Source organism: Lactuca virosa, chromosome 8 (assembly GCF_052849685.1).
Source record: "Lactuca virosa cultivar CGN04683 chromosome 8, Lactuca_virosa_CGN04683_v6, whole genome shotgun sequence".
Taxonomy (NCBI): Eukaryota; Viridiplantae; Streptophyta; class Magnoliopsida; order Asterales; family Asteraceae; genus Lactuca; species Lactuca virosa.
In genome coordinates this window covers 130,342,345-130,349,938 of record NC_136433.1, presented here as the reverse complement: position 1 = coordinate 130,349,938, position 7,594 = coordinate 130,342,345, and the positions used below count along the sequence as shown (strand labels likewise).

The window sequence follows — 7,594 nt, the reverse complement described above, 5'->3', positions numbered from 1 at the left end:
CTGACATGTCATCAGAAACTGAATTCACCACTCCTTTAGTTGAGTCATGTCTTGGGTTATGATATTCTCTAGAATTCTTAGAGAACTCTTCAATCAACTCTTTTATCACTGCAGGTTCCTTCTTCGTGAGTGGTCCTTGTGAGTCAAGTAACTGCCTAGTTGTAACGTTCACTCCATCAAAGAAGATGGAAACCTCTTGTTGAATGTTTAGGTCATTTTGAGGGCAGTTTCTCAGCAATCTCTTGTACCTTTCTCATGCTTCATAGAGTGAATCTCCTCCCATTTGCTCAAAATTGGCAATCGCCTTCTATATCTTGGAAACTTTTGAGGGAGGGTAGAATTAATCAATAAACTCTTTGCGCATCTTAGCCCATGTCGTGATGGATCCTGGATGTAGTGACTTTAGCCAATCTTTCGCGGCTCCCTTAAACGTAACTGGTATCATCCGAAGTAGAACAGTTTCACGAGGCACATTCGAAATGTTGAAGTAGTTGGCTATGTCGTTGACCTCGTCGATATGCTTGTAAGCGTCTTCGTGATCCTTCCCGTAGAATGGGATGTCCTTCAGTTGGGCGAGTATGTGACCTTTCAGTTCAAAGTTCATTTTTGCTGGAATCGCGGGTTGCACGAGTCCTGGCCCAGTATCGTTACGCATCCTTCTTTTGTATTCACCCAGGGGTATGTCTACAATATTGGCCATCTCGTTTTCTCGTTCGGTCTCACCCTCCTCTTCAAATTCAGGTGTGTTCGGCTCGAAATATTCTACCTTCTTGTCAAAACCGCTTGATTCTCCGATTGCTTTGTCTTTCTTTTTGCGAATAATCGATTCTGGATCTTCTACGGGTGGTACTACTATAGAACTAGAGCTCCTGGTCATAAACATCCTGAAACAAGACAGAAAATTAGCGTAAAACAAACAAAAACAAAATGAAAACGCGATCAACTCGTCGAGTTCAGAAGTGCATTCGGCGAGTTTAACGCAAAAATCAGAAAAATAAAAACAAAAATTAAAATTGAAAACTTGTAGCTTTATGCAAGATAAATCTCCCACAAAGGATCGATAACACTAGCAAATAAAATTAACTATTTACAACCGTTCCCTGGCAACGGCGCCAAAAACTTGATGTGTGTGAAGTATATCAGTTTTAATCCTAACAAACTCAAACAAAAACAAACACACGAAGGCAGTGTACCTATCGAGATCAGTTTAGTTTAAGCACGTAGGGTATCGAACACAGGGAACGGTAACCATTTAAAATTAATACTAATATTATCTAAATAAAGCAATTAATTAAAATGGGGGTTTTCTCTAGTTTTGCAAGACTAGAAACATAAGTAACTTCCTAAGCACTTTAGCAAAAAGGCAATTAACAACTAAAAGAGTAACAAAAGACAACTAGATTCAATCAAATTAAAGAGACTTCCGTTTGGATTCGATCCACTTATTCCTATGGTTGATATTGTGGCAAGTTCAATGGATTAATATATCATTGGTTACCGATTTATAATGTGATTAGGTTCATGTTCACTATTACTAATCCTTTAGCAAACAAGTTAATTCAAACAATGGCCAGTTGATTAAACTAACAAGTTTCCTAGTGTTTAATTCGAATCAAGTAAGACTTGTAATATTAGTTAATCAAATTGGTTGGTTTAATTAACTCATATGAGGTTGGTCATCACATATGCTCACACATTAACTTACTGATTTTCTAGTTAATCCTAGGTTCATGTTCACTAATACTAGGCATGTTTTCAAAAAACTATAAGATTCAAGAAATCAAGAAGATGTTCATGCAACTCAATTACTTAGTTATTAACAGAAAATAATTATCATTAACATGCAAGGATCTTTTAACAAGCTTAACAAGACAAATAACCAAATCTATATAATCCAAGCCACTCAATCAAACCATATTCATAAGATCATCTAGTCTAAACAAAAGTATGGAGTTTTTAGCTCATAACTACACCAAATGAGAAGGCGTACGATAGTGTATGAGAAGGATTACGATAGTGTATGATACCTATTGGAAGATATCGTAAAAGTGGTATCTTGGCTTTAGAATACGTCTGATAAAATAACAGTACGTCTAGAGAAGTACGGTACATCCGAATGTACACATTTGATTGGCGGGATGATAGAACCATTGGTGTAATTCCTAAAGTTGTCCTATCGTCTGACATTTCCACCACCAACCGAGTTGAAGCAGAATTGTTGTTGAAGATACACATGGAAAAAGTCCTAGTAGAGTCTAGGGAAATTTTTATAATTATTTGGACACATTTGTATGTGTTAAATGACTATGTGTTGGAGAACTGAGAGGCAATACTTGGGACGAGTATGAGTAGGTGTGAATGGTAGTAGAGGCCTATACTACCGGAAGCACAATACTCACACTTGGATCAGGGAAAGTCACAAGGTTACCAAGGCGCTAGTAATTGATTCTGTTTTGTTCATGTTTGTCGTTACCATCGTTTCGGTAATGACTAAGAAGATGATTTTTATTCCGACCCTAGTGGTCATATCAAGTCGAGTCCATCTAAGATGAGTATGTTACGTGGTTCAGAGAACCAAGTTCGATGTAGCATCTGACTTAAGCCATAAGTTTGAAGTGAAAGATAATCGAAGCGATCAATAGAAGTATTGCGATCGTTGTTAAAGTAAGAAGCTTGTAGCTAGAAGTGCTACATGCTAGAATATGATTATACCACATTAGAACATGAAGGAAGGTATCGTCCATTCCGGAATCTGACTAAAAAATACCCGATTCTAAGCGTTGCATCATACGATGAGAGGTCATTAGAACATGACCCATCGGTTTGTTACGATAATCGAAGTAAAGACCTTATATTAAATTAAGTTTGTTTAAGTAGAAGCAGCAGCCTCCAATAAGGATTGATTTTGTAACTCGAAGATTACGATTGAAAGTCCAAAATAGGATAAATAGCGGGTACAAATTGCGCACCGCCAACAGCAAGAAGTCCGAGAGTTATATACTCGTTTGACAGGACAAAAGAGTTATGATTATTACCTAGGATGAAAAGATAACTTATGGAGTCATTATATAAGCCCTATTTTGTTGATGATTCCGAGACCTAATCATCCTAAGGGGGATATAACTGTAATGCCCGAAGATTCAGGCTAGTTAATTTAGAGATAATAAGTGTTAAAAATAACTTTTTGATAGAAGATTATTTAGCACAAATAATCTTAACCAAAGTTATATTATATGTCACAAGGATTTCATACATATAAAGAACGCTGAAATCTAACTTAAAACGAAGAAGTTATGACCCGTCGAAGTTTTGCGACAAAACCGACACGGCGCTACGTATCGTAAAAAGTGAATTTTAATAAATTACCTTTTATCCTTATAAATCTAAATGAAAGTCGTAATGTATGTTAAACTGTGAACGTACATAAAAATAACGTCCAAATCTGACTTCGTATGAGGAAGTTATGATTTTTCTAATATTTAGCATAAAAGTGTGCAGTCCAGAAATCAAATTTTAGATCGGTCGATTTTTAGCCGACACAACCTAAATGAGAATTGAATATCTCATTAATAGGAGCTCAACGATATAAAGACAGTCGAAATCAGACGCCGGATGACAAACTCATGAATTTTTAACGGACTTTAACTGTCTAAGCATGTTAAAATACAACTTTAGAAATCACGTCGCCACCTACACATGGATATAAAGAACGTCAAAAACGGAGCTCGTATGCGAAAGTTGCAGAATTTAGAAGTCAGGAATATGCTGATGCGTAGGGGGGCAAGTGGCTTAATCTCGATCCTTGCTTTCTCCCCACAGTCTCGCATTCGGATCTCGACGGCTGGCCCTCGTATGCACAACGTAACCCCTCGTACGCACATCATACTGAGTACGCGATGCGTACTCCGAAGCTACGCCCAGCGTAGTCCGAAGCCATACCCTTATAAATAGATGCGATGTTTCTCTCATTTCTTCACACCTCAACCTTTCTTTCTCCCTCAAAACTCCAAAAGTCTCCTTCCCCTTCCCTAGTATTATAAAATATAAAGTGTTATTATAATATATTTTAACTACTCGCGGTAAGGGGAATCTGTTTTGAAGGGTCGTATAGGGTTGTTGGATTTCAGAATAGCTTAAATGCCAAAATGGTCCTCCCCTATGGTGTTTCATGTCTGGCCCCTGTCTATAAATAGTAGTTGAAAAGTATTGTTTAACACTTATAAAACAATATCACTCGTAGACCTTGAGTTAACAGCCGAACCCAACGAGTGAAGTATACGTAAGGAGTCAGAAGAAAGCAATAAAAAAAGAAAGATTTCACGGCGATATCAATTCCGTCATATCTGAAACAAATTCCTTTGCACAAGAGATCCCCTTACTCTTCACACCCCCTCTACCTGATCTTTCTTCTGCATTACTTGGGAAGGATTGCCCTCTCCCTTTGTTGGGGGCTTTGGCTACCCTACCTCATTCCCAGTACACTCTTCCACTACAGATGCTGAAAACCCGATTCCTTCCTAGGCTTTTCTCTTCTCCCTGACTTGCTAGTACTCAACCTAGATATGTTAACTGTTCGTATTTCGTTCATTCCATCGGTATGCTCCCAGGTACCTGTAATTGTGATCCGTTTGCCAGAACCAAGGGGTCTTTCTGTGGAAACCTCCACGAACAATCGTCGTTTTTTGATGGTTTTTCCTTAGCGCGCTTTTCAAGCGCTTAGCTTCTGCTATAAAAAGCCGACAAGGCCATAAAGTAACTGAAGTTGCAAGCCTAAGAAATTTGTCTCAATAAATATTAGACTAAAACTTATCAATAATAATGCTAGGTTTCGTCGAAGGAAAAGACGATTGTTAGAAGCTAAGCGCTGTCCAAATTTCGAGTTATCACTTTAACAAGTGAGTTCATAGTGACTTTCATCTTACACATAGATATGAAGTACTTAATAATAATACGTGTTATATGTTCTTATTATCTGTGTTCCTGATATCTATGCTAGATGAACGATTTATACATGTTTTACTTGATTTAAACTGTATATATGTATTTTTATACCTATAAGTATATCGGGTAAAGATGGGTAGATGAAAGATGAGAGATGAAAGATGATATAGATGATGAGAAGCCTTGACCCAAGCGATGCTCCAGTCATCTAGTAGAGTATAGATGGCGACCACAAACTATTGTAGACAGTCTAGTGGAACGCTAGCAGGCTCGCAACCTGTAGGTATTGTGAACGATGTGTTCACCAGATGTACTCTAAAAACCATGGCAACTATGGATTTAGTGCCTTATAGATGAAAATTGGCAGCTATGGGTTAGTGCCTATCAGATAACATCGTAAACTATAGACTTAGTGTCTGTTAGATAAACCCTGGCAGCGATGGACTTCGTGCCTATTCCTTAGGACAATCCTTAGGAATGAATGAATGAAGAATAGATGATTCTTAGGGTAGATCCTTAAGAATAAAGAAGATACGGGAATTAAGAAGTTGGGTTAATTGTTTGATGATTAAACCTAATAACTATATTATTGTGGGTTAAAAACTCTATGTACTCACCAGGTTTTCCAACCTGACTCACTCAATTTATTTGTATCACAGGTGTCGATACGAAGATACATTACACTGAGAGATTAAAGGAGATGTAAACCATTAGTGTAAATGAATGTAAGGTCTGTTTATGCTTATGTTTATGTATTGACGAAGACATCCCAATGTTTAATATAAACAAAATACATTTCTTCGGATATGCTTTCATAATAACTTTATCATGTTTTTCTGGGAACAAATTCCATAATACTATTCTTTAAAATGGATACTCTGATTTTAAATAAGCATAAATAAATTTTTTAAAATGACCGTGAATTTGGAGATGTCACACAAGGCCCCTTGGATAAGGGGATTGGGCTTCTTGGTTACCAAGCAAGGGAATCTAGGGCTTATCCCTTAAACCCTAGCTTTGGCCCCAAGTATCTTCAACTATATAAGGAAACCCTAGCCCCTTGATTTTGTCCACTCCTTCCCTCTACAAGCCTTGGATGAAAATTACTTCTCCCATCTCATCTTTCTTAAGGTAGCCTCTTGCTAGCTTGGGTGTGATTCAATTAGAGACACGACATTTGTGGTGCTAGCTTCCAAGAGATTTTCAAAGGGAAATTCTAGTTATTTCATATAACAACTAAATGGTATGTAATCCTAAAACCATCTCCTCTATTTTTCGAAAAAATCCTAGGGTTTTTATGGTTCTTTTTGATACTCCTAGTTATAGGTTCAATAGAGAAAACATAGATCATATTTAGGTTGTTGGCAAACTTAAAGGTTTCATTTTTGTTTGTTTACCTAAATCCCATAAGTGGTATCAGAGTGTTTAGTTTGTTTTCTGTTGAATAACTATAATAGAAGAATAGATCAATTAGGGTTTATAGAAATTAAACCCTAAAAGGCCATGAATTTCGAATAAGGGTAGGGTTTTATAAACCCTAGCCCCTTCCCCATGTTTTCAAAATTTATTGTTAGGGTTTTGAAGCCCTAGCCTTCCTCCCCAAGTATTTTCAAAAATGGTAGGTTATTAAGGTTTCCATATTTTAGATAATTGTTAGTTTAATTTGATTAAAAGAGATAATTATATAATTGGATAAATCCTATACCCTAATTTTCGAAAATTAGAGGGTAAGGATTAGGATTAAATTATTTGATTAATTTAATTAGATAATCTTTAATTGATTTAATTTATTTAATTAATTGTTAATTAAAAGATAACAATTAATAATTATTGGTTTATTTTAAATTTAATTAATTAGATATTAATTTTGAAATTTAAAATATAAACCCTAGTATTTTGAAAAATTTAAAATACACCTCATATATTATTATTAATTGTTAATATATTATATTTATAAAGCTAAATCAGTCAAGTCGCTAGTATGCCTCATTCACGAACCCGATCTATAAGGGGGTATAAGGAAACTGCTATAAAATGGTAGTTGAATGGGTGTCCACTCTCACCCACCACTTCATTGATTGGTGGAGGGTCGTTAACAGAACGGACTTGATAGGACATTAATTCTCATCAAAAGTATAATGATATTAAAAATTACTACAACCTTCTTTTTTTAAATCCCAAATCTAGTTACTTTAGGAAAAATGTGAATTTGTATGCTAACCCATGAAATTGCACATTACACTTTATAAGTCGTTAGTGGAGTGTGTGTGGTTAACCAACACACTAATAAGGACTAATAAAGAGTTGTAATGGGTATCTCATAAATTATCATTGTTGATGGAGCGCGTATGGTTTACCAGCACATCAATTGGGATGATAAATGACAATGAGGTTGCCAAGCACATTTGCATGGTTATTCACATCTTGTTTGTGATCCTCGGTATCCCAGTCACAAATAGAAGAGCATAATCTAAGATTAAACATGTCATTGAATAGTTTCAATGAATCTCAAAAGACCTAGGAATTTCACTTAACTAAATTTTGTTTACTATTGGTGGAATTGGTAAATCGTCATTTACCTACCTTTATAAAATTTACAATTAGATTACTACATCCGTTTTCTAGGTTGTGAATTATATAGTTGGATCCTAGC

General features: G+C 36.0%; 1 non-coding gene across 1 annotated transcript; it reads left to right on the top strand.

Annotated features, from left to right (window-relative positions):
* The first annotated feature begins 209 nt into the window (after nucleotides 1-209).
* On the top strand, nucleotides 210-315 carry LOC145135080 (small nucleolar RNA R71). The gene has a single exon (XR_013719559.1). It is a non-coding gene; the product is annotated as a small nucleolar RNA R71 (small nucleolar RNA).
* Nucleotides 316-7,594: the final 7,279 nt, after the last annotated feature.